Source organism: Lepidochelys olivacea (genome assembly GCF_965140295.1).
Source record: "Lepidochelys olivacea isolate rLepOli2 genome assembly, chromosome: 9".
NCBI classification, from domain to species: Eukaryota; Metazoa; Chordata; order Testudines; family Cheloniidae; genus Lepidochelys; species Lepidochelys olivacea.
Window position 1 is genome coordinate 71,654,206 of NC_140419.1, and position 27,784 is coordinate 71,681,989.

Genomic DNA, 27,784 nt, shown 5'->3' on the forward strand with positions numbered 1-27,784 from the left:
GCCTAATGCACAAATATGAAAGAATTCCCTTGGGAAGAGTTAGGGCACTTCATACTTTGGCTGAAACCTGGAAACAACTGACAGAATGTGTAGATATTGCAATAATAATAAAGTATTAATTGTATTGTGGTAGCACATGGGCATCATAGAATATCAGGGTTGGAAGGGACCCCTGAAGGTCATCTAGTCCAACCCCCTGCTCGAAGCAGGACCAATTCCCAGTTAAATCATCATTCCCAGTTAAATCATCAGTTACGTACCGGGGCTTCACTGTGCTAGATACTGTGCAAACACATCAAAAAAGATGGTTCCTGCCTCAAATAAAAAAACTTACATTCTAACTGATTCTGTTTTTTCCTACCAAATGGTATTGTTGATAAAAGTGCATCTCCTTCCCTTACTGTCCCCCTCCTTTCTTTATCTTAGTATTTTTGTATTCTATCACATTATTTTACTTTTCTTTATATTATCCTTATATATTTAGACTTTGATCCTGGAATCAGATTTATGTGGCTTCGAGGGTCTGTCAACAGGAGTCTGACGGCAGGATTGATCCCGCTTGCCTTTGTGTTGTAATGTGCACAGAGCTTTTTCTGTTCTTTCAGTATTTCTTTTATACAGAAAAAGTAATAAAAATACTGTAACACAAGAGATTTTTTTCTGGTCAACAAATAATATTCTTAAGCATTTAACAAGCCATGTTAATGTAGGAGGGGAACAAAACAGACCTAATTCAGTGACTTCTCTGAGGGTCTCTATGTATAAGCCTTGCGGATACGGGGGAAGTGGGAGATGGGATATATCTTGACTTAGGCTTTTTGATACTGTCTCACATGACCTTCTCATAAACAAACTAGGGAAATACACCCTAGATGGAGCTACTAGAAGGTTGGTGCATAACTGGTTGGAAAATCATTCCCAGAGAGTAGTTATCAGTGGTTCACAGTCAAGCTGCAATGGCATATCAAGTGGGATCCTACAGGGATAAGTTCTAGGTCTGGTTCTGTTCAATCTCTTCATCAATGATTCAGATAATGGCATAGAGAGTACACTTTAAAGTTTGCAGATGATACCAAGATGGGAGGGGTTGCAAGCGCTTTGGTGGATGATCTGGACAAATTAATGTCTAGTCTGAGGTAAACAGGATGAAATTCAAAAAGGACAAATGCAAAGTACTCCACTTAGGAAGGAATAATCAACTACACACATACAAAATGGGAAATGACTGTCTAGGAAAGAGTATTGCAGAAAAAGGGGGTCATTCAGATAATGGCATAGAGAGTACACTTTAAAGTTTGCAGATGATACCAAGATGGGAGGGGTTGCAAGCGCTTTGGTGGATGATCTGGACAAATTAATGTCTAGTCTGAGGTAAACAGGATGAAATTCAAAAAGGACAAATGCAAAGTACTCCACTTAGGAAGGAATAATCAACTACACACATACAAAATGGGAAATGACTGTCTAGGAAAGAGTATTGCAGAAAAAGGGGGTCATAGTGGATCGGACAAATTGGAGAAAGTCCAGAGAAGAGCAACAAAAATGATTAAAGATCTAGATAACATGACCTATTGAGGGAAGATTGAAAAAAAAAATGGTTTGTTTAGATGGGAGAAGAGAAGTCTGAGAGGGGACATAACAGTTTTCAAGTACATAAAAGGTTGTTACAAGGAGGAGGGAGAAAAATTGTTCTCCTTAACCTCTGAGAATTGGACAAGAAGCAATGGGCTTAAATTACAGCAAGGGTGATTTAGGTTGGACATTAGGAAAAACTTCCTAAATGTCAGGGTAGTTAAGCACTGCAATAAATTGCCTACGGAGGTTGTGGAATCTCAGTCATTGGAGATTTTAAAGACCGGATTTGACAAACCTCTCAGGGATGGTCTAGATAATACTTAGTCTTGCTATGAGTGCAGGGGACTGAACTAGATAACCTCTTGGGTTCCCTTCAAGTCCTCCCAGTCTGTTGGTTGGCTGCACGTGAATAGATATTGTGTGATCTATTTTGTTCCTAAAACTTTCCATCTCCTTCCATTTTCATGTATATAAAGCAATGTCTTCACCATAGATAATTTACATAGCAATCAATACTCCATCTCTGACACAGGGCTAAGGAGTGCTTTACAACAGAATTAAAAAAAAGTAAAACCCAAACAAAACCAAATACATTATAAGAAGTCCATAACAAAATGTCATCTTCTTAAAATGCAAACACACAAAAACAAATAAGGTGTAGTCAAATGAAAAAGGGAAATAAAGAAATAGAAGTGTATGACTATAGGGCTAATCATGTTGGGATGGCCAATAGATATTCATGGAAATTTTCACAAATCCCAAAAGTTTTCAAGAGTTTATCATAAATGGTTAGTTGCTCAGCAGTGCATTCTGGAAGTGCATTATTTCCTTATTTGCCATTCATCATAATTTCTCATTCATTATCCTCCTGTGTAAAAAAGTTTCAGGCATCCAGTTGAGGAGGAGAAGCAATATATCGTGACTCAAGGTAATCAGTCAAAGTAGTCAAGGTGAATAATTCCCAGACAACCCATTGCATGAAAAATGTTCATGCAAATTATTCAGCAAATACATTTTTAATAAAAAAATGCATCCCTGGAATTCAGTATCCGTTCACAAAGGAAAAAGGGAGTACAATAATTATATAATAATATAATTCCAGTGAAATTTACAACAAATAATTACAGAAAGATCAGTAAATGGAACTAAAAACTAAACAAAGTAAACTCTTAGGAGGTTATTCAAAGCACATTGACATTAATGGGAGTCTTTCCATTGTCATCAATGGACTTCAGCTCCTACTGTATTTATTCATCCCTAATTATTGTTCTGGTGAATGTGGTTCTGGCACAAAATGCCCACCACATTCTCAGGCAAAGGTGGCTAGTGAGTGAAGATACCTCCCCTACCCTTACAGCACCATATTCTGGAGATAAGGTACAATGCTCCGGCACTTTACCAGAAGACGGGCACATTTATCAAACAGAGAGGCTGATATGTGGCTAGGAAAATTTAGAGACTGGGCTGAGTGGAAACAGATACTAGGCAGTGAGTTGGGGTGTGCAGACAAACTGTTTGGTTGCCAGGGTCCAGTACGGGTGAGAAGCTCAAAGAGGCTTGCTCTCAGAGATAAATATGAGAAATAATATGGGAAATGACTGGTTGGCCTTGTTACCCAGGAGGAAGAAGGGTACACCTGAAGCCTTTGCAGACTGAGGTACTCTTCTTGTGTACTCTCACTCCCCCTTACCAGTGGAAAGAGTGAGTCCTAGGGGTTAAGTTGAATATGGTTATTTAGCATGGAGACCATTTAGTACTGCACTGGACCCAAGAAAATACGTGTCTTTGGTTCATACCTCCAAAAAGTTTCAATGTAATAAAGTTGTTAGCTTTTGCTTTAAAAAATGCATCCCCATTTCTGTGTTTCATTCTATGGCATGTCCTGATCAATGTAAGGAAGTGGTGGTGGTGAACACACTTTCCATTCATTTCAATTTGGTCAACACTTTTTACAGTGGTTCAATTTAGAATTACATAATAACTATCTAATATTCTGGCATTATTTTGCTATTTATATTTTTTGACACTTATTAAAAATCAAGTCCAGCACAATGTGTACTGGGAATCATAAGAACATGAAATTTGAAGACAAATACGATTTGTTTTTTTTTCCCTGCTAACTGAAATGACCAGCCCTACTTTTCTCTTAAGAGATTTCTCCCATAGGGACAGTCTTGCTTACCTACAAAATTAAAAATGAATTGCCTGGAAAGTGTTGTTTATGTTGCCTGTGAAGTACAGTGAAACGAGCCTGTTTGTTTGTACACATACACATCTATGTTAGAGTAGGGTTAGCTGTCTAAACTAAATAAGAAGCAAGGACATGCGAAACTGAAGCTGCTGCTTTCCCCTTATCTGTTTCCATTATGCATAGGAAATATTGAGATAATTTGGTCTATAAAGTCACCTGTTCTTTGGAGACCTCTTCAATACTTTGCCACAGCCGGGGATTGTAATGATAGAGTCGCAGCAGCAGCTCTGAATTTCCAAGCTTTTCGTAGTTTTATCTGGACTCTTCATGATATTTGGATGACACTTTATGAATGGGAAACGCCTTTCTTTTCTGTTCAGATTTTTTGTTCAGATTTTTCTCTTTTTCCAGAAAGAAAGAAGGTGACAGTTTTCAATTAAATATAAACCAGCAGTGGATACCAATAGGAAGTTAAACTGGAAGGTTAGACTGTGTGTGTATGCTGCCAGGAACTGCTCTTTGATTTTGATGTTGGGCCCCAGTCCTGCAATAGGATGCATGCTGGTGGACTGTATAAAGCTCCACTGGAATTCAGTGGTCTAGATATGGCTATCACATCACAGGATGCAGGCCTCAGTTAGCTGAACTTTCGGTATTCTAGAGATGACTAAAATTAATTATTTCATTATATAGCAAAGCCGTCTTTATCAACATGAAGTCTCCTTAGAAGCAAGCTTTCTCTTCTCTACATGGATACATGTATTGAATTGACTGTATATACACAGATTGAATATATTTGTTGTTATCATATGATTACATTACTTCAAACATATTAAAGCAGCCTATCACCGTCTGTTGGTAAAATATCAGCATTATCCACAAGCTTAAGGAAATGAGACAGCATCACCAGAGAGGATATTTTTACTTGCAGCAATGTAGTCTCCAAGCTTTTTAATTTAAGGGTTGCTTTTAAGTAAAGACAGACAGTAATAGCAAATTGTGTTGAATTATCTTAAAGCCAGCACTTGTACACCAGGGAGCAAGAGGAGAAAAGAGAGTTCATTTGATTTGTTAAGCATATTAGCATTAACGTTAATCTCTCTCTCTCTCTGTCTCTCGTTTTCTTTAAGAAAGTTTTATTTGATAATGGGCATAACATTTTTAAGCCAGAATATTATGCAGAGATAACAAGATTATGTTGCAAAACTAGAAATCTCTTTTGACCAGTTAGTTAACATGTTGTTATGTGAATTGCATGACCCTAAATCTGGTTAAGGGCAACAAAATTGGCCTTGTGTACTAAAGCAAAGACAGAATGCTACATATTTTCCTCTGCTCCAATACTCATTTGTGTTACAACTGTTCTGTAAATTCCCCTATCACAGATGCTCACATTGAGACCCACACACTATTAAACACTGAAAGCCATAATCCTTTAGGCATCTGCCAGATACACCTGTGTCTTGCTGCTTAATTCTGGTGCTCCATGAAACTGGGAGAGGCCATTTCATAGGTCCTCTATGATGGGAACTGCAAAGCAGAGCAATCAGCTTGGACTGAGAACAGGGAGCACTGTCTTTATGTTTATGCATGCCTACATCTTCACTCCACAAGGTTTTATGTGCTAAGCCCCCTTTCCAGTGCTGATTATTTATTCTTTTGGTATATTGATATTGTGGGTTTACAGTGTAGATGGCCAGAATATGGGAGTGCATTAATGTTGCTTTTACAACATATATACATATTAATTAGGAGGGGATGCATTAAGATCCCAGTCCTACATGCACTAATGTCCAAGCTTAACTTTACTACTGTAAGCAACTGCATTGAAATCAATGGATCTTCTCACACTAGTAAATTAAGCAGTAAGTGTTTGCAGAATTGAAGCCTAAGAGCTGTTCCAGAATTTGACCCTAAGGACCCCAGACATTTTGGTTAATCAGAAATTACCAGTATGTATGCTCAGCAAACAATTTTATTAAGCAACAGAGCTATTTGCAGATCAATAGGAGACAGAGTTTCACTTTAATCATGTTGTATGCTACAAAAGTGTCTTAAAATATAAAATTAACGTTTCAGATATTTAAATATTTATCCAGATGTGTCTCTATACATAAATATTTTGTGGGCACAGGAGGCCAGAGAACTGTTTGATATTTTATAATAATTCCTTGTAAAATCAGTATTTTACTGTAAAGACTAAAACTACAACATATTGGCTTGTGTCCTTAAATATTACCATGTACCCACCAAATGGAATATATCAGAGATACTTATGCTTGGATAAATTCCCTTTAGAGGCCACATGTTGGTGATTGCAGTGGATTATGTTTTTTCACATTTCTTTACTGAAATGGGCATATGAGGAGTATTCTAGAGATTACTATAATTCCTAGCAGGGTTTTGATTTTAGGGAGTACAGTAAAATAAATATTTTATTTTATACCAGTGAGTTTAGCCAATCTTTACACTTTTAAAAAACTCTTGTTTTTATTTGTCAATTGATAACATTGATAGTTTCTCTCTTCTCACAAACAGAAATGTCTGCATGTTTCTTTTTCCCAGGCAGTTGACGTATTACATGGCAATGGACCTCTGTTTTCCACTTGTGCCATTCCATTGAGTTCAATGGAGCTACGTCTAGTACACACCAGCGCTAATGAGCAGGACCAAGGTCCTAGCCTGTAGATGAGTAGGGTAAAATAAAGCTTTTCTTTACTGCTGTATTGGAGCTGAAACGCAAGTCCTATTCCTGATATCATATGCACATTGTTTGGCTAGGTGATGGTGACCCCACTGTTTGTGTGTGTCCAACAGCTATAATAAAGAGGCATTAATATATCTTCAATATGGGGAAATATCTGCTACAACAAGGAATGGGTTTAAACTTGGGAATCTATTTTAAATGCACATTCACATTTCCTCCACAGCTGACTCACTGAGTATGAGTAATTGCTGGAAAGGATTGTAATCCAATTTCAGATTTTTATCTGTAACAGAACAGTTGAATTGCATGGATGCTAAACTTTGGCAATTTCATTTAAGTGAACTCCCTGTCTGAGGAACAAATGTATAAAGTGGCAGAAAATGTATTCTACTAGTTAAGTTTGTCATTATAAAGAAATACAATTCTAGCAAATCTATAAAAGAAAATGTATTTATCAGTATGTTACCTCTTTGCTGGTCATTTGTCCTAAATTCTGTTTCAAATTGGAGACCTTAATACCAATCTAGGGGGAAGTTACCTTTCAAAAGATATATGGAATGGCCACCAAATAGTCTAGATCAGGAGCTCAATTTTATTGTTTGTTCAGAAAGTCTAAATGGAGGGATTTCAGTTTGCAATAGAAATGTTCTATACAATTGCTAAAGATGAAATTCAACATAGTTTTGCCACATTTCATCCAAGCCTAGGTTTGCCAAGACTTTCTACCTCTGGCTAAAAATATCTTCACTAGTGTGAGTCAGTTTAAAGGCTGTGGCTCACTGGAGCTGATCAATGATATGCTCTGTAAGTAAGTTACCAATACCAATGACTTAAGTGCATGATTTTGCAACACAGCCATGTTTATAAAGCATTGAAGGGGAAAGTGGAAGCCAGCACTTTAGCCCGTGCTTTCAGATTTGCAGAATAGCAAAAAGACCAAAGACTCAGCTGGCATTCCCAATTCTGGTTGGCTGGAGGAGAAACGAAAGTGATCACTATGACTGCTATTGTATTTTTTGCCTGCATTCCAGCTCCTCTTAATGTTATTTGTGACAACATTGTTGCATCTGTCTCAGCCTTTATTGAATTAATGGAAGCCTTTGGCTGCTCTGACAGTGCCAGTAGAAAGGATGAGTGTTTTCCTATCACTTGTGTTGTGACACAAATCACAATACTTCAGACCAAGCTATTGTATGCCAGATGTGCTTTTTAAAAAAAGTGTGGTCTGAGAGGAAGGTATGGTCTAATAGTATCAGCATGAGACGAAGAGCCAGACATTTCTGAGTTCTACTCTGACACTGGTCTCTTCCCTGCTCGTGGGCACATTTCCTGCTGTAAAAGGAGGAGGATAAGTCCAGGTTATCTACATCACTGGAATATTGTGAGGATTAATTAATAATGCAAAGGTGATTTGAAGATGAAAAGCACAGTATGAGTATTTTTATCATTACCGTTATTTTATTTCAGACTCTGTAGTACACAATGGGCTTTATACTGCTAGGTGTTCAGCACTCTTCTGAGGATCTAAGTACCCTCATCTCCTATTAAGTCCCTCACATGAACACTTATAGCACCTTGTAGGACTGAATCCTCAGAGATGTTCTTGGTCTTTAGCTCTACCGATCAACTTTGACTTAGCTCCCTGATCTAACAAACAAGGTAACCCTCATTTATTTCCCTTCACTCTTCTTTGCATTGTCCCCTGGATATGTTGTCACTTAAACAGCTAAGTATCAGAAGGGGAGCCATGTTAATCTGGATCTGTAAAAGCAGCAAACAGTTCTGTGGCACCTTATAGACTAACAGACGTATTGGAGCATAAGCTTAACGTGGGTGAATACCCACTTCTGATGAAGTAGGTATTCAGCCACAAAAACTTAAGTTCCAATATGTCTGTTAGTCTATAAGGTGCCACAGGACTCTTTGCCACTAAAACAGCCAGAGTCTCCAAGGAACACCTCCACTTTCGTTGTGATCCCCTTTCCAAAAAGCCTGACAAAAGAGAAGAAAGATATGGCTAATTTTCCTCTCAATCAAAATCAAAACAGAATTATGAAGGAAAAGTCACAATGCAGACAAAGTTGCCAGTTATGTTTACAATTGTGCAGCATTTTTGTAGTCCCTGTGCTTTGCTCTGCTCTGAGCTTCCTAGTAGGTTTGTGATCTTTGATATGAGCCAACAATGATACTCAACTACTGCCATTCCAACTCCCCCTCCCTGAAGACAAAGAAATCTTTTTTTTATTCTTACAGGGATGAAAACAGAATGTGCAGTTAAAAATATTGGTGGGTTTTTTGGGTTGTTTCTGTTTTGTGTTACTTTGTTGGAAACATTTTCCCCAGTTCTGAAGCAGAATTTCCTGTGTTTAATGGTAGTATTTTGTCCAAGGATCTCAAAGCACTTTACAAACATTGTTTATACTTTTCAACACACACAACCATGTGTGTTAGCTAAACATGAAAAGGAACATTTCATAGACCAGTAAATAGAGATCTGGCTTGCCTAAAGTCACAGAGAATATGAAGCCTGGCTTTGGGAATAGATTTGAGCTCTGTCTCCCAGTCTCTAACCAAAAGATTAAATTGTTGGCCAAGAACCCAGTGTAGTAGAAACATCTTAACGGGCAATAGATGTTATTATGTCTTAGAGGCTATATTAGTATTGGAGGAATGGGTGTTTATGACTTAGCAGAGGGTTCTGTATCCCCATATAAGTCACCCATGTAAACTTCATGTACTAGAGCTGAATGGAAAATGGTTTTCCTGTCCCACAAAGACTTCTGAAATTTCAAAAACATTTCCCATCTTGAATCAGGATGAAGTCAGAATCTCAAAATATTTCATGAACCAATAATCTAAAATAAATAAAAAATAAAAATCAGATCGGGTCTATCAATAAATTTAGTTTCAAATAATTTAAAAATGTGTTGTTTAAGTTTTGACATTCTTTTTTTACCTTATTTTAGTATAAATTGTGTATAATTTCCAAATAATGGGATATTTCAACAATTTCAAAACATTTTTTTCAATTTTTTTCCAATTGAGAGAGTCATCTAAAGTCCTATGAACAAGTTCAGTTTCAGCAAATCAGCATCTTCAGAGGGAAAAATGTCTAGTCGGTAAATTCCTGACCCACTGTATCATTTATAATGACAGGTTTCAGAGTAGCAGCCGTGTTAGTCTGTATTCACAAAAAGAAAAGGAGTTCTTGTGGCACCATGCGTCCACTGAATGCATCCGATGAAGTGAGCTGTAGCTCACAAAAGCTTAGGCTCAAATAAATTTGTTAGTCTCTAAGGTGCCAGAAGTACTCCTTTTCTTTTTGTATCATTTACTTCAGCTTTACATTGGCTTTGAGGACCTCACTCGAGCATCTTTCTGTAACACATTCAGACAGAGTTGGGCACTACTGAATGTAAAATCTCTCCCCTTAGGAGTATGATATGTGTTGTTTCAGTTTGTTTCTGTGCTTCTGAAAAAGAAAATTTTGAAGAAGTGATCTGTACATTTTAGGGGCACATTCTGTTCCCAGAGGCAATCCCAAGAACCTGCGCTGAGTGTGGGGTATTTGTGTAGGAGGGAATAGTCCTTCCCGACAAATCATGAAGCAACATTGGAGGTGATTTGAGGCCACTACTCCAGCCACTCCCAAGGTTGGAGTGACCTTCATGGCCATTACACACAGACAATCTACATGGGGAGGAAATAGCGAGTAGCTAGACAAAGTAGTGAGTCACTGGCCCCATCCACAGCCAATCAGAGTGCACATGGAGCTGGGCTAAAAGGAAGGTACTCAGATAATATGATGATGAGGACCATCTAAGTACGGAGACAGAAAGGTGCATCTTTAGTGCAGACTTCTGAAATCTTGACTCCTCTTCCCCTTCCCCCCCTCACTGTATAACTATACTAAATACTCTGCCCCTGTGTTTGGGTTGGAGTTGGAGCAGAGCTGGGGTTTAATTTTCAGAAGCTGCCTCTTATTTTGTACATTCCAAGAGAGACTAGCCCCAAGGCCAGGCTGGTATGTATTTTGACAAACATAATGATGTAATGTTTTTATGTTTCTCCAAAAAGATCACTCATGTTAGTGAAGGTTTTTGGCAAGAGATGATAGAATGGGCACCTGTAAATGATATACTGAGTTACAGCTGACAAACAACAGAAGGGAAGTCAGACCAAAAGCCCATTTTAGCAGAAAACTCTTCACTAATTCAGAAGAGTTTCTTTCCACACAAAATAAATCTGTCTTAGCTGAGACAGTAACATTAGGTATCAATAAAGTTTGGATCACAGCTGAGATTCGTGTTCCTACTCTTACGAAGAGTTATATCACAATATATGGCTATTTAATGGAAGTATTCTACATTTCCTGAAGCTCTAGTGTAGTGCACTTCTGCTTTAGAGGACTGTATTTTTTCCCTTTATATTGTAATTTAGTAGTGCTGGTTTCAGAATATTTGTCAGGGAGCAAGATAATGCTTTGGGAACCCATGTCAGAGACTGTCTGTCTATCTATCTATCTCTAATCTCCCTTCCTCTCTTCCTCCCCCCTCTTATTATAAGGCACCTTTCACAACAGTATCTTCTGTCTGCTGTATATCCCCAGACAACTGCTTGTTCTTTGTTTCCGTACATTGCAGTGGCTATTGGCCTCCTTTCACTCTCATCCCAGCCCCCACAAAAAAGTTGAGGGTGGTTTAGGGTTGGGAAATGTTTAGGCACCCAAACTGGTAACAGTGTATGACTGTGGCCCTTTAGGAGCTGGGATGTAAAACCCTCATGCTAATACACGTAACAAAGTTTTTCCTTTAGTTCAAACAATAGAGACCAAATCTCTTACATTGTGTTCTCTGATGCAGTTTACCTGTGCCCAAAGTTTCAATCAAAGGTATGTAAAAGTGTGCATTTTGGGGGATAGGTATCAAACTTAGCTGAGGGATTTTCAGATCAGCCAACCTCAAGACATTCTTACGGCCAATTAACCTGAATAGGATGAACTGAGAAATGTGGATATTAAGAAAGAATGAGAGAGAGAGAGAGAGAGAGAGAGAGATCTTTTTGTTTAGAAATTTGTCTTGTGATATAATGTGGGGAATTAGGATAATCTAAATTATGTGAGAAGTCAGAGATACAAGTGATGGGATTGAAACATTATTGTGCTAAGGCTACTTCTTAACACATTTGAATAGTCTGTCTTGAAGCTCTGACAAGTTGTAAAGTTGCATAATTGCATTATTTTATTGGCTATCCTGTGAGAAGTGCACTATCTGGTGACAATATAAGGTGTAAATCTTTTACCTTTTTATATTTTATTTCTTAATGAGAAATAATAAAAAGTATTCACACACAGTCACAATCTGATTTCATATGACTCTGCCCCTGAGCTTGGAACCTGGAATGAGAAGAAAGCCAAAAATAAACAAGCCCTCCAGTAAATTTGTTGGATTTCCCTGAAAACTTGTAAGGAAAGGCTTGTAGTCTACAGGGGAAAGACAAGTTTGCATTGTCCAGCCATGCCAGAAGGAGGACAGGAGACACTCAATGTGATTTAATTAGACTGCAACTTTATTCTTAAATGTCAAAGAGTACACGGCAGATAATAGCATAAAGTGCAGGTAATTCCATAACCATTTACATATAGCCGGCAGAGAGGGCTGCTGTCAGCTCTCCCCCTTTACCCATCCTGATTCCCAGCTAACCCACTGAGGGGCCCTCACCACCTCACTTTGAATGATGGTTAAGGGGCCTATAACATATGGAGGGGGTGGGGGTTGCTCCCTGCAGTACCAATCATAGCAGCCCGCAAGTTAAGCGTGCAGGTATAACTGCATCTATCCTAGAGGCTTCTGTTGGCATTGCCGTGTTGGTCATGGATTGCACCTCTATAACTCGCCTGACATTCCCATGCCAGCAGAAGTCTGTAGCATAAATATAGCCTGAGATGTGCTAAAGGAAGCAGTGCTTTTGTGATGGGTTGGGGCCCCCAGCTCAATTTACATAGAGAGCTGGTAATAACCTTTGGTTTCTATTGACCTGGGACAATAATTGTTTTTCATCGGGTATTTGCAAGAGAGAGGAAAATCTGGATCTTAAAGAGGATTGGCCCAGCAGTCATCCATCTCACTTAGTTCATTTCAAATGCAGTGCATATGCCTTGGTTATACACAAAAGCTTGTAGATAGTTCATTATCAAAACTTTTTTCCTCTCTATCAAGGTCTAGCGTGTTGCATTTTTGGCTGCAGATTTGATTACATGTTGTACCTGCCGTAAACACTGGCTCCAGCTGCCTGCGTGCCAGGCAGACACTGGGTAGATTGTAGCAGTGAGAAGGAAACAGACGGTGCTATCGATCTTTATGACTCCTGATGCACATGACTGCATGTCTCCCTTCCTAAGTAGAGCGTACGAGTGATTAAGTAATCAGCACTATTACCCTTGAGGAATATAAATCCCTGAAGCAGCCACTCAGAACAGTGCTTGTCAGTCTCAGAAGCAGCAGCACAAGCAAGAGACTGCAGTACAGTGTCCCAAATAGGAGACATAATACAAAATGAATTTCAGGCTTCTGTATGGGTAGATGGATTTCAACTGTGGAAATATGGTCCCCCTCCCCACTTTTTTCCTTTCAATTGCAATTTAATAATAAAATATGCTTATTTTGTCCTAAGTTTAAAGTGAGTTGACATTGAGAACTGTAAGGTTATGCATTTAGGGATTAATAACAAGAATTTTAGTTATAAGCTGGGGACGCATCAATTAGAAGTAACGGAGGAGGAGAAGGACCTTGGAGTATTGGTTGACCACAGGATGACTATTTGCCGCCAATGTGATATGGCTGTGAAAAAAGCTAATGCAGTTTTGGGATGCATCAGGCGAGGTATTTCTAGTAGAGATAAGGAGGTTTTAGTACCGTTATACAAGGCACTGGTGAGACCTCACCTGCAATACTGTGTGCAGTTCTGGTCTCCCATGTTTAAGAAGGATGAATTCAAACTGGAACAGGTACAGAGAAGGGCTACTAGGATGATCCGAGGAATGGAAAACTTGTCTTATGAAAGGAGACTCAGGGAGCTTGGCTTGTTTAGCCTAACTAAAAAACAGTTGAGGGGAGATATGATTGCTCTCTATAAATATATCACAGGGATAAATACCGGAGAGGGAGAGGAATTATTTAAGCTCAGTACCAATGTGGACACAAGAACAAATGGATATAAACTGGTCATTGGGAAGTTTAGACTTGAAATTAGACAAAGGTTTCTAACCATCAGAGGAATGAAGTTTTGGAATAGCCTTCCAAGGGAAGCAGTGGAGGCAAAAGATCTATCTGGCTTTAAGATTAAACTCGATAAGTTTATGGAGGAAATGGTGTGATGGGATAACATGATTTTGGTAATTAATTGATCTTTAAATATTCATGGTAAATAGGCCTAATGGCCTGTGATGGGATGTTAGATGGGGTGGGATTTGAGTTACCTAGGAAAGAATTTTCTGTAGTATCTGGCTCGTGAATCTTGCCCATATGCTCAGGGTTTCCCTGATCGCCATATTTGGGGTTGGGAAGGCATTTTCATCCAGGGCAGATTGGAAGAGGCTCTGATGGTTTATTGCCTTCCTCTGTAGCATGGGGCACGGGTCACTTGCTGGAGGATTCTCTGCTCCTTGAAGTCTTTAAACCACGATTTGAGGACTTCAGTAGCTCAGACATAGGTGAGAGGTTTTTCGCAGGAGTGGGTTGGTGAGATTCTGTGGCCTGCGTTGTGGAGGAGGTCAGACTAGATGATCATAATGGTCCCTTCTGACCTTAGTATCTATGAAAGCATTTTACGTGTTGATATTTATGCATATCTGTATGTAATAACATTTGTTTCATGGAATAATATCACAGTATTACAAAGCATGACCAATACAAACAAAGCTCATTACAGTGATCATAAAAAATATCTTAGTACTGTGAAGATCATAACCAAGTCCTTTCAACATCAGCCACTGATCCAAGAACCAGAGGTAGTTTCTTTAGAAAAAGAGGTCACCCCAAAACATATACCCTGTTTAAGTAATTGAGAATGATATTAGTATTACCAACATGCAAAGGATGTTTAATATTAAAGTTATTTTATTAGTTAGCAAAATATTTATTAGAAGTAAAAAAAAAAAAGACTGAGAAGTCTAATAGTTTATTCTTAGCTCGTACCAATGTGTTATTTTATTGAAATAGTCCTAACATAAAGTAAGAAAAGTCTTAGAATATTCTGGTTGATTTGTGATAGTTTTCTTATGTTTATATTAGGGCTGTCAAGCAATTAAAAAAATTAATCATGATTAATTGTGCTGTTAAACAATAATAGAATACCATTTATTTAAATTTTTTGGATGTTTTCTACATTTTCAAAAACATTGATTTCAATTACAACACAGAAGACAAAGTGTACAGTGCTCATTTTATATTTATTTTTTATTACTAGCATTTGGACTGTGAAAAACAAAATAAATAGTATTTTTCAATTCACCTAATACAAGTACTGTAGTGGAATCTCTTTATTATGACCATTGAACTTACAAATGTAGAATTATGTACAAGAAAAGACTGTATTCAAAAATAAAACAATATAAAACTTTAGGGCCTACAAGTCCAATCAGTTCTACTCATCCTACTGTTCAGCCAATCGCTCAGACAAACAAGATTGTTTACATTTTCAGAAGATAATGCTGCCCGCTTCTTGTTTACAATGTCACCTGAAAGTGACAACAGGCATTTGCATGGCACTGTTGTAGCCAGCGTCGCACGATATTTACATGCCAGATGCGCTAAAGATTCATATGTCCTATTCCAGAGGACATGTGTCCATGCTGATGACAGGTTCTGCTTGATAACCATCCAAAGCAGTGCGGACCGACGCATGTTCATTTTCATTTTCATCATCTGAGTCAGGTGCCACCAGCAGAAGGTTGATTTTCTTTTCTAGTGGTTTGGGTTCTATAGTTTCCACATCGGAGTGTTGCTCTTTTAACACTTCTGAAAGCATGCTCCACACTTCATCCCTCTCAGATTTTTGAAGGCACTTCCAATTCTTAAATCTTGTGTGCAGTGCTGTAGATATCTTTAGAAATTTCACATTGGTATCTTCTTTGCATTTTGTCAAATTTGCAGTGAAAGTGTTCTTGAAATGAACAATATTGAGTCATCATTCAAGACTGCTATAATATGAAATACATGGCAGAATGCAGGTAAAACAGAGCAGGAGACATACAATTCTCCCCCAAAGAGTTCAGTCACAAATTTAATTATAGCATTATTTTTTTAACGAGCGTCATCAGCATGGAAGCATGTCCTCTGGAACGAAGACCGAAGCATGAAGAGGCATATGAATCTTTAGCACATCTGACATGTAAATATCTTGCAATGCCAGCTACAAAAGTGCCATGCAAACTCCTGTTCTCACTTTCAGGTGGCATTGTAATTAAGAAGTGGGCAGCATTATCTCCTATAAATGTAAACAAACTTGTTTCTCTTAGTGATTGGCTGAACAAGAAGTAGGACTGAGTGGACTTGTAGGCTCTAAAGGAGGGGTGGGCAAACTTTTTGGCCTGAGGGCCACATCTGGGTATGGAAATTGTATGGTGGGCCATGAATACTCACAAAATTGGGGTTGAGGTACAGGAGGGTGTGAGGGCTCTGGCTGGGGGTGCAGGCTCTGGGGTGGGGCCAGAAATGAGGAGTTCAGAGTGCAGGAGGGGGCTCCAGGATGGGGAAGGGGGTTTGGGGCATGGGAAGGTGTCAGGAGTGGAGGCTATGGGCAGCGTTTACCTCAAGCAGTGGCATATCCCCTCTCCAGCTCCTATGTGGAGGTGCAGCCAGGCAGCTCTGCTGTGCACCGCCCCGTCCACAGGCACCGCCTCTGAAGCTCCCATTAGCTGCAGTTCCTGGCCAATGGGAGCTCTGGGAGTGGCGCTTGGGGCAGGGGCAGCGTGCGGAGCCCCCTGGTTGCCCCTAAACGTAGGAACCAGAGGAGGACATGCTGCTACTTCTGGGAGCCTCAGCACACATGTGCGGAGTGGCCTCCGACTCCAGTCCCTGACTGGAGCACTGGAGCAGGGCACGCCCCAGACCCTGCTCCTGAGAGGGAGCTCAAGGGCTGGATTAAACTGGCTGGAGGGCCAGATGTGGCCCGCGGGCCGTAGTTTGCCCACCCCTGCTCAAAAGTTTTAGATTGTTTTGGTTTTGAGTGCAGTTATATCACAAAAAAATCTACATTTGTAAGTTGCTCTTTCATGATAAAGAGATTGCACTACAATACTTGTATGAGGTGAATTGAAAAATACTATTTCTTTTATTTATCGTTTTTACAGTGCAAATATTTGAAATAAAAAATAATATAAAGTGAGCACTGTACACTTTGTATTCTGTGTTGTAATTGCAATTGATATATTTGAAAATGTAAAAACATCCAAGAATATTTAATAAATTTCAATTGGTATTCTATTGTTTTACAGTGTGATTTATTTTTTGAGTTAACTGCGTGAGTTAGCTGTGATTAATTGACAGCCCTAGTTTATAGCAGTATTCTGCAGAAGGTACGCTATGTGGGATGCACAGGGGAGAATTTGTGCTTTCCCTTGAAGAGGTGCTACATAGAACTCACAGGCCAAGGGAGGATGGGGCTAAAATGGCTTTCAGCCACCTTTGCACCCGTCAGATTCTATGGTGCTCCAGGGGCGGAGCAGTTCAAGATGACAAGATAGTCCTGAATTTAGGGCAACATCCCTGGCTCTGCCCAATGGCACCATTGCTACCCACAATTAAATCTGTGCTATGTGTTGTGGCTGCATCCTGACACACACCTCCTTCTCTCAGCTATGTCTTGTAAGGGGGTCTTCATTTGCCTTTCTCGGTTTCTTCACCTGGAGATTTCTCCCCTGGCTTTTAGAGCCACATTATGCTGCTCTGGCCTTTTACCCATCATACAGGGGCTGGTGCACGGTGAGAATTTCTCCCACAGTCAGGAAGGTAGTATGGTGTAAGGTAATTATTCTGGCACAGGTATTTGCAGTAAATGGGTAGGCATCTTTTTCTGGATAGTGTATACGAGTATTTGATAGTCAAATGCTTGCCTTTATAACAAACTTGGAATGTTTGCGCTCTCCCAAACACAGTGATCTCTATAACTTTGTGTCCTGGTTTCCCTACTATGCCATTGCTGTGCAAAAATATATCAGGAAACAGAATGCAGTGTGTGTGTGTGTGTGTGTGCATAAATAAACAAAAAGTTTTAAGAACACAGTACAGGGGAAAGTGAATGAACCACTGGGTCTTTGTGGCACTTCTTAGAGAAGAGTTTCATTTGTCAGTTTTTTTTTTCCCCCCTTGGGAGTCATCGTACAAAGTCTCTCTTCCTTAGCTTTCATTCCCTTTTGCATTGTGAGTGCTGCTGACCACAAGGGCTATATTCAGTTTATAACGAGCAAGGTTCACCTTTCCCCCTTCAGCTCCACCTTTCATTGCAACTTGCAGTTTTCTTTTCACATGTTACCAAAAAGATAGAAATTGCAATGGCACAAAAGAATTCCTGGTTTCCTTTTTCAGCAGTGGTGCACTGCTGACAAGTCCTGGCCCTGGAGGTGATTAACAAGTGGGATGCTAGAATTAGACTCATAGACTTTAAGGTCAGAAGGGACCATCATGATCTAGTCTGACCTCCTGCCTATTGTAGGCCACAGTACTCATCCACCCACTCCTGTAATAAACCCCAAAGGTTCTAAAAGCTGCTTCTTGCCCTAGAGGTCAGTACTTCTGTTAGTAAATCACTGAGTGAGTTTACCTTGCTGTTTAGTTACAAAAAAGTCCTTCTGGAGCTTGTGTGTGACAGAGTATGTGGAAGAGTTGTTGCCAAAGGCTCTCTAGTTTCTATGGGACTAAATGGATGCACTTGAGAGCAGGGAGGAAAAAACAAAAATACAGATAGATCAATTACAAAATTAAGATTAGAGGGGGAAATCAGCTGACTTTTTTTGAGACTCTATTGGGCTTTAAACCCTGTACTCCAAGCCAAGTACGGTGCACACAAAGTAGCATGGAGGAATTATCTCTGTGTATTCTCTTGATGCATTCAATTAACAATCATTACCACCTTCTTCCAAAGAGTCCACAAATTCTCATGGTTTTGGAGACATGTTTAAATAGTGTCAGTGCTCATTGCCCCAAGATAACTTGATACTATTTGAAGCAGAAAACAAAATAATACATGTGTTTTTTGTTGTTGTTGTTGTTTGGGGTGTGTGTGTGTTTATTAAGTGCTCATGAAAAGCACTGGATTGACAGCCCTCTAGAGTGAAGTCCCATTCACACAACATATAGCATTCTCAGCAACAGTGCAAGCCTTTCCATAACATCCAGGCAATGTGGCAAAACCTTTACCACAACCTCATAGAGTCAGAGCCCATTTCATTCTCTATGTCCATTCAGTTTTTGGCTTTCTTTGGATACGAATGCAAACAAGAGGGGCAACTATGCCTGTGATTTCTGCGAAGGACGTTTATCCATTTGTAATTTGACTAAATCCATCCAACTCAGTTCACATAAGCCACATCAGGCATAGTTCAGAGATAGGGTGACCATATTTCCCTAAGGGAAAAATGGGACCCTGTGCGGGGCTGGTCCGAGCTGCTCACCCGAGCTCCCCTCCCAGGGCAGAGGGCAGGCAGGGCTTGGGTGAGCCAGGATGCACATAGTAGATAGGGTGACCATATTTCCTGAAGGCTGGGACAGGCATCACTGCTTGCTCGAGCCCGGCCTGCCCCCTGCCGGAGCCGTGCCTCCTCATCCCCCCCACGCCCTGGGGCTGGCATCACTGCTTGTTCCCCATACACGTTCTTCCACCTTCCAACTTTTTGACAAAAGTGGGCATTTGTCCCATTTGCTCTTGTCAATTGATCAAGTTTGCAAGAGCTAATGAGACAAATGTCCACGTTTGCCAAAAAAGTCAGGACGGCTGGGACAGAGCTTAAAAAAGGGTACTTGGAAGTGAAAACTAATCTTGACACAACAAACAGAATTGAAATCTTGGACTGATACCTTGAATCTCCTAATGAGATTAGGAGAAAGAGGCTGCTGATCTTTTTTTGTTTGTTTGATTTAAAGATGCAGTAATCTTACTAGCACTGCATTTGCATTCAACCCCACAGCAAAAAGTGTTGTTATTCAAATATTAGCTTTGATTTGCCCAGTTGTAGGAATGCCTCGCATTGTCAATACAGGTCACAGGGACACTGGCAGAAATGAAGATTCCTTACCTGGAGCACATATTATGCCGTGTAGCAAATTAAATGGTGATCGGAACAGTAGTGGTAAGGTAAACCTTGGGCATAAATGGAACAGGAAATGGATATATATCGCAAGGTAATGTTACTTGTACCTATTTAGGACTCAGTGCGTGTGAAAAAAAAATTACATGCTAAGGGCGCATTTCAGGAAAAGCAAATAATTGGAGGGTATAAAATAAAATATCTTCCCACACCTTACTTCACACCCTTTGGTTAATTGCTACACATCTACTCCTTTCCATTTCCATGTGGTATAAATTACCCTCATTTTCAACAGCCACGCTTTACTAGATCTGTATAATTACACTGATTTACATTTAGTTTCTTACCAATTTATGTACAATGTTTAACTTGCACCAGAATTTACATCACCACTGATTTGACTGAGAGATTTCTGGAGGGAATACACCCACTTCCACCAAGTCGGATTCTGGCCTAATGGCTCTAACTCCATTAATTCTGATTTCAAGGTGTATCAGTGGAGAGGTTAGCCCTATGTATTTAAGACAAAATAAGTAAAAAAGAAGAAATCCTTTTATGAAGTCAAACAAATTCATTAGCAGTAGGGCATGGAATGTATTATATTATCCCTATACTGCTCTATCTTAGTGGGCTATTTACTATATACATGGGGACAGATACTCAGCTGGGGCAAATCAATATAGCACCAATGAAGTTGTGACAGAAAATGGAGAGTCTTTTCTGTTATTTTGATAAATTTCAGATGCTTAGGTTTATTTTAAATTGTGTGCTATTCCTTTTCTAATAATCTTCTCATTTCATTTCATGTGTATAAAAGATTTTCTGTTATCACCAAGAAGACAAGTTCTTAGCCACTTTACCTTTTATATGAAAACAATTGGTCAAATTTTGCCATCGATAATAGTGTTTTTATTACCTAGCTATTGTTGTAATCTTTCTGGTATCTATAGCTGAAAATGTCACTGCAGAAGAACTGTAGCTTTCAGAATCATGATTAAACAAGCCAACGACCAGAATAAAGAAGTGAAAAATACTTAACAAGGATTACATTGTAAAAAAAAAAAGTTTTAAACAAATCCATAATTTACAAATAGCAAAAGAAGCCATCAAATTAAATAGATTTTAAATGGTGGAGCTCAATGCTTGGCAGTTCATAGCCCCAGCACCGCTGGGCTTGCTGTGTCAGTTATGAAAGCAAAAAAAAAAAAAAAAAATGTCAGCCCCGGCTCCTCTTTCATTACCATTTAAGCACTCATGGAGTTATTTCTTTGTGAGACAGATTCTCAGCTGGTATAAACTGACATAGCTCCACTGAAGTCAATAGAGCCACATAGGTTTACACCAGCTCATGATCTGTCTTGAATCTTTTAGAGATTCCACAGATTTTATAATGAAGGTGTTTTATTGGACTTTTATCTTATTATTTGTTAAGAGTTTTGGCTACTTAGTATAGATCTCATTTGAATGGGGCATTTTGTAAAATGGTGGAAATATAACAGGATCCTTAATACTTAATAACAGTGTTTCCAGTTTTACATATTTGCAGAGGTTGTGTACAAAGTGTTTTATTGAGAGAATTTTTTTCTTTGTGTCTTGGAGACAATTGTCTCGCTCCTGCTACCATACTTGTAAGCTATTCAGACTGGATGCATCCTTCTGAAGGTACAATAGTTAAGGTAGAAAAGTTGGAAGATGAAACACTGTATTTGGGGGATTTCCCGACTAGAGAATTACCTGGCCATTGGTTATTTAATATATTTTTTGTGGATTAGGCATGTTTTGCATGATTTTTTTATCATGCACATGGTAAATTTTAGTTTTATTACAGTTGACACTTAAGTCCAATATATTTTTGAGGACTTGGAAGTATTGAAAAATACTTTCTGAGCTTGACTCCACCCATTACGTGATCACAATATAATTTTTAAAATTTTATTTTATTGCTTTTTACAAGTAATTGCTGATAAAATTAGTACAGGCATGTGGCACATTTTGGTTGCTGAAAAGTATTAAAATATATTAAAAGTTATCAAAAGGATGATAAAACCATAACATTTAAAAACTGCTAATCTGCTGAAACTTACAGCTCTTTGCATGAAAACCATCTCAGTTTGGCCTTAAACTTCACAAAGTAAAACAAGGTATATAAAGTTGTAAACATTATATCTTACGAATAAAATAAAACTGAGTTCTGCCATTAATATACACAATGCTGAAAGATGCATGGGGGGAAACTCTGTGAGAAAATTGTTGGTTACTGCTCCAGCCTTTTCGGAATGGTGCAATTCTCCATGAATAGCACTTAATGGTATTGTGAACTCTAATTTGTCTTTCACCTTCACCCTCAGAGGTGCTGCTTATGCAGGGCATCAGCCTACCTGCCCTATAAAAAACATATAAGCATTGTAATTCATTGTTTAGAAACCCTGCATGCTCCCCACAAGAGGCTGTTGCTGGAATCCTGCCTGCCATCCCACTGAGCCCTGCCTCCCTCCCTGCAAGGGGCTGGCATCTCTGCTTGCCCCCTCGGCACTACACCCCACTTTCTTGATGAAAGTGCATTTGTCAACTGATCGAGTCTGCAAGAGCAAATGGGACAAATGTCTACTTTTGCCAAAAAAGTCAGGACGGTCAGGACAGGGCTTAAACAAGAGACTGTCCTGGCCAAAACGGGACGTATGATCACCCTACAGCTCCATGCTCCAGGCTTTGCAACCTGATTCGCGGGCTCAGAGAACCACTCAGATTTGGTCTGGCTTAGCCGCTGTCATGATGATGGAGGGACAGTTGGACCACATTTGAGTGGTGCTGCACACTAGATGACAACACTTGGTGCAGAGAGTTGGAACTGCCCCACGGAACAGGAGCTGCAGAAGCCATAGCTGCAGGTTGAATTTTTCATTTTATTTCATTTTATATGTTGTTTATTTTGTGGTATTTTGCATTAGTGAAAAACATGGGTGTCTATTCAGGGTCTATTTGCACACTGTCAAACTGGGAGGACATATCTAGTGGGGTCCCATGGGGTCAGTTCTGATACTGGCTGTCAAGGCTAATTCCCCACAGTGGCACTTCGAGTGCAGGAGGAGGGAGGCCTCAAGGATTCTAAAAATTAATACTGGCCACTTCAGGCTTGTATTAAACTCCTAAGGTTACAGCTTTTCTCTGACCTTGGATTGGTAGATGCTACAACCACCCAAGTGCAGAACCCCTGTGAGAGCCCAGGAAGGCACACTTAGGAATTCCTTCCTGTGGGGTATCCTCAAGCCCTTTCACGCCCCCTCCAGAGAAGTGCTGAGGGGGCGGGGGAAGGAAATGAGGTGTTGCCACCAGCTAATTAAACAACATGTGTACAAACCTCTTAAGAAACAAAAATCCAATTGTGTTCTTAAAAAAGGTAAATTTTATTAATAAAAAAAAGTGAGAAAATACATCTGGGAAATCAGGTTATTGCTAGATTTTAAAAGAGCAACTACAAGGATTAAGGACCAATAATAGCTTTCTTGAGGTCCGCAAAACAAAAGCACCTGGGGTTAGCACAGAGGAATCCACAAGCAAAAACAAAATAAAAGGGATAAATCTAATTGCGTCTTCCTAGACATTTCCTGATCTACTTACATATTTGGGGTTTTAAATGAGTAGTTTCTAGATATGATACTGATGATTTTTTCATACCTGGCCCAAGCTTCTTACAGCATAGTTGCTGCCCTGTCCACCTCTCCCTGGTAGGACAACAACAGACAGATAAAAGGGGAGTATTTTTTTTCAATTTTAAAAAGTTCTAACCTTCCCATTGGCTCTTTTGGCCAGGTGCCCTCTCACTTCCTTTTACCTATGCATAGCAGGGAGACTTTTTAACTCTTTACAGGTAAAGCAACTAGAGAACGGCTACTAAGAGGGATTTTATTGCTACTGGCTGGCTGGGTGTCCATAAATGGGAGCTACCCCACCCCCTTCATTTATCACACTGGCACTATTCAATATTTTCATTAAGGATTTGGATAATGGAGTGGAGAGTATGCTTACAAACTGTGTGGATGACACCAAGCAGGGAAGGGTTGTAAGTGCTTTGGAGGAAAGGATTAGAATTCTAAAAGACCTTGACAAATTAGAGAATTGGTCTGAAATCAACAAGATGAAATTAAATGAAGACAAGTGCAGAGTACTACACTTAGGAAGGAAAAATCAAATGCACAACTAAAAGATGGGGAATAACTGGGTAGGTGGTAGTACTGCTGAAAAGGATCTGTCATCTGCAGTTAATCACAAATTGAATATGAGTCAACAATATGATGCAAAAAGAAAAGGAGTACTTGTGGCACCTTAGAGACTAACCAATTTATTTGAGCATAAGCTTTCGTGAGCTATAGCTCACTTTACTGGATGCATACTGTGGAAAGTGTAGAAGATCTTTTTATACACACAAAGGATGAAAAAATACCTCCCCCCACCCCACTCTCCTGCTGGTAGTAGCTTATCTAAAGTGATCACTCTCCTTACAATGCAGTGCCTTGCATTAAATTGCAATAAATTGGTTAGTAGCTCACGAAAGCTCATGCTCAAATAAATTGGTTAGTCTCTAAGGTGCCACAAGTACTCCTTTTCTCCTTACAATGTGTATGATAATCAAGTTGGGCCATTTCCAGCACAAATCCAGGTTTTCTTACCCCTCCCCACACACACACACAAACCCACTCTCCTGTTGGTAATAGCTTATCTAAAGTGACCACTATCCTTACAATGTGTATGATAATCAAGGTGGGCCATTTCCAGCACAAATCCCGGGTTTAACAAGAACGTCTGGTGGGGGGAGGGGGTGTAGGAAAAAACAAGGGGAAATAGGTTACCTTGCATAATGACTTAGCCACTCCCAGTCTCTATTCAAGCCTAAGTTAATTGTATCCAATTTGCAAATGAATTCCAATTCAGCAGTCTCTCGCTGGAGTCTGGATTTGAAGTTTTTTGTTGTAATATCGCAACTTTCATGTCTGTAATCGCGTGACCAGAGAGATTGAAGTGTTCTCCGACTGGTTTATGAATGTTATAATTCTTGACATCTGATTTGTGTCCATTCAGTTGCAAATAAGGCTAATATCATTCTGGGGTGTCTTAGTAGGAATGTCACAGGTAAAACACGGGAGGTAATTGGCGCATTCTATTTGGCACTGGTGAGGCTTGGACTACTGTGTCCAATTCTGGGGGTGACACTTTAGGAAAGATGTGTACAACACAATGGATAAAAGGTTTAGGAAATCTGACTTACGAGGTAACTGGGCCTGTTTAGTCTTGAGAAAAGGAAACTGAGGGGGACCTGATAACAATCTTCAAATATATTAAGGGTTATTATTAAGAGGACGGTGAACAATTGTTCTCCATGTCCATGGGTCTAAAAGTAATGAGCTTAATCTGCGACAAGGGAGATTTAGGTTAGATATTAGGAAAAACTTTCTGACTCTAAGTGGTAGTTAAGCACTGGAATAGGCTTACAAGGGAGGTTGTGGAATCCCCCTCATTAGAGGCTTTTATGAACAGGTTAGACAAACACCTGTTAGAGATAGTCTAGGTTTACTTGGTCTTGCCCTGGTATTAGGGTGACCAGACAGCAAGTGTGAAAAACTGGGACAGGAGGTGGGGGGTAATAGGTGCCTATATAAGAAAAAGCCCCAGAATAAAATCAAGACATCTGGTCACCCTACCTGGTATAGCGGGCTGAATTTGACAACTTCTCAAGGTCCCTTCCAGGCCTACATTTCTATGATGCTACATACTTTTTTTTTTTTCCTGAGGGCAACCCAGAAGTATCTGTAAACCCTTGGAAGAAACTAAAGATTGGCTACATCACAAGACCCAGAAGATGGACTTTGTCATCTCCAGAATGGAGACTAATATATGGTAGACACAGCAAAGGCTGTGGACACAACTTAGGAAAGGCTGAGTATCATTCCAGAGAAGTTATATTTGATATATATTTGGAATTATTTTATTTGTGTTGTCTTAAACAGATATGAAAACTTTTGAATTGTGACTGAAAGGGAGTAACCGTTTGTATAATAACTTGGCTTTTTTGGGCAAAGACAGCTAACAGCCTCTTAGGACAGTGAATCATTGAAATGCATAGTGTCTTTATTCTAACTAGGATATCTTCCAGGTAGGTCAGCTTAAGCAAGTTGCGTCTCTATTTAATATCTACTTATATTCAAATAGGTTATTTGAAGTGCTAAGAATTAAATGAAAGGAAATTGAATAATAATAAATCAATATTTTTTAAAAAAACCTGTAGATGTTGAAATGTTGGCTTTGATTAAATATTGGATATGTCAATAATTTGTGTAAGAGATTAACTGCTCTATATAAATATATTATTTCATGTTGACATGGTGTAATAATACTGCTCATATGCTGATACATAAAATTACTTCATGTCTAAGGCCTTGATCCTACAGCTGATAAAGAATGGGCAGACTGCTGTGTCCATGAAGAACCCCACTGAAGTCAAATTTACTCTTGATTTTTCTAATCAATATTTATTTCTTTATGAGAATTTTGGAATAAGACTATTGTTTGGGTAACTGTCCTTGGGCTGCTCCCAGAGATGCGGGAGAGGGGGGGGAAATCCATGTATAGGTAGAGACAGAGGAAGGTTAAAGGTATCTAATCACTAGTTGCAGTCACTTGGGGGAAACCTGGTCACACAGAGAAAGGAACAAATTGACCATCCAGAAAAAACGTAGAGGGCCTTTATCCTGCCATGAGAAGGAGGAGGCAACAGTGCCACTGTTTTCTTTTAATTAAAATAATTTCAATTTTCAAAACAAATCTGAATATAATCAGAATGAATATTATGCACAGCTGGTGCCTGGTTGATATATACAAGACAGTTCCCGGGTCCACATGTCTCTTAACTGTCCACATTTATAAAGTACAGCATGCCACTTGTTTTAGACAAAAGTTGTGTCTTTGTCTCACACAAGGTGTTTCACACTCAATTACATGATGAATTATTGACTTCAGCAACTTTATACATGTTATAACTTGATATATGTTAGAGAGTGAACCCCAAATGATGTCAGGTTTCTTCCTTTGCGAATTGGTATTGTCACTCCTTTAGAGCCTTTACCACACAATCAGTCTTTAACATGTTGAGACCTCATCCCAGCTCTACACAGTTTAACTCATGGCCTTTTTCTTACTTGCTGCATTTTTTTTCCTATCAGAGGTCACCGCTGTGATCTTTTCATAAAAACATGTAGCTTTATTACAACAACCCCCCTCCCCCCCCCGCAATGTTCTTATTAATCCATCAGTTGCTTTTAAAACAAGTCACACTCAATCTGCTCCAAAGCATGTTTTACTTGTACATGCCAAAGGTACTTTGAGTTCCTTCATGCTTGGTCTCATATATTTACCTCTTGTTTTTCATACATATGGTATTTCAGAAAGTCTTCAGTGGAAGAGAAGAGATACAAAATCGGGCATTTTTGTTACAATTCTGATCCTTATTCCAAAAATTGGTTTGCCTAAACTATGTGGAAATAGAAGTAAATGATTCATCTCTACAAAATGAGGCAGACGTGTTTAGTAAAAGACATCTATATTCATTTAATTCAGCTCCAAGAATAAATGTTTTCCACTGAATTACATTTATCAAAACAGATTATCAAAGCTTGATAATTAACTTCCAAACAAATGTGAATTAGCATATATTGTATGAGCATTGTGTATTAATCAGCTAACATTGACTGAGGTACCTACCTATGCATGCCCAGGAATTACAAAATTAATGAAAGATGACAGTACACAAAACTGTAACTAATTAAGCACTACATCAAAAATTCTGTAGATATTTGACTGAAGAGGTTAGATTTGAGTTATCATATTTACATGGTAAACTTATTCCAATGCTCAAGTTTGAGAAGCATGCTTTGTGTTCTTAACAGCTAACTTCTGCTCTGCTGCATGCATTCTGTTTCTTTATATCCTCTTTAAGCCCAATGTTTAAATAATTAAA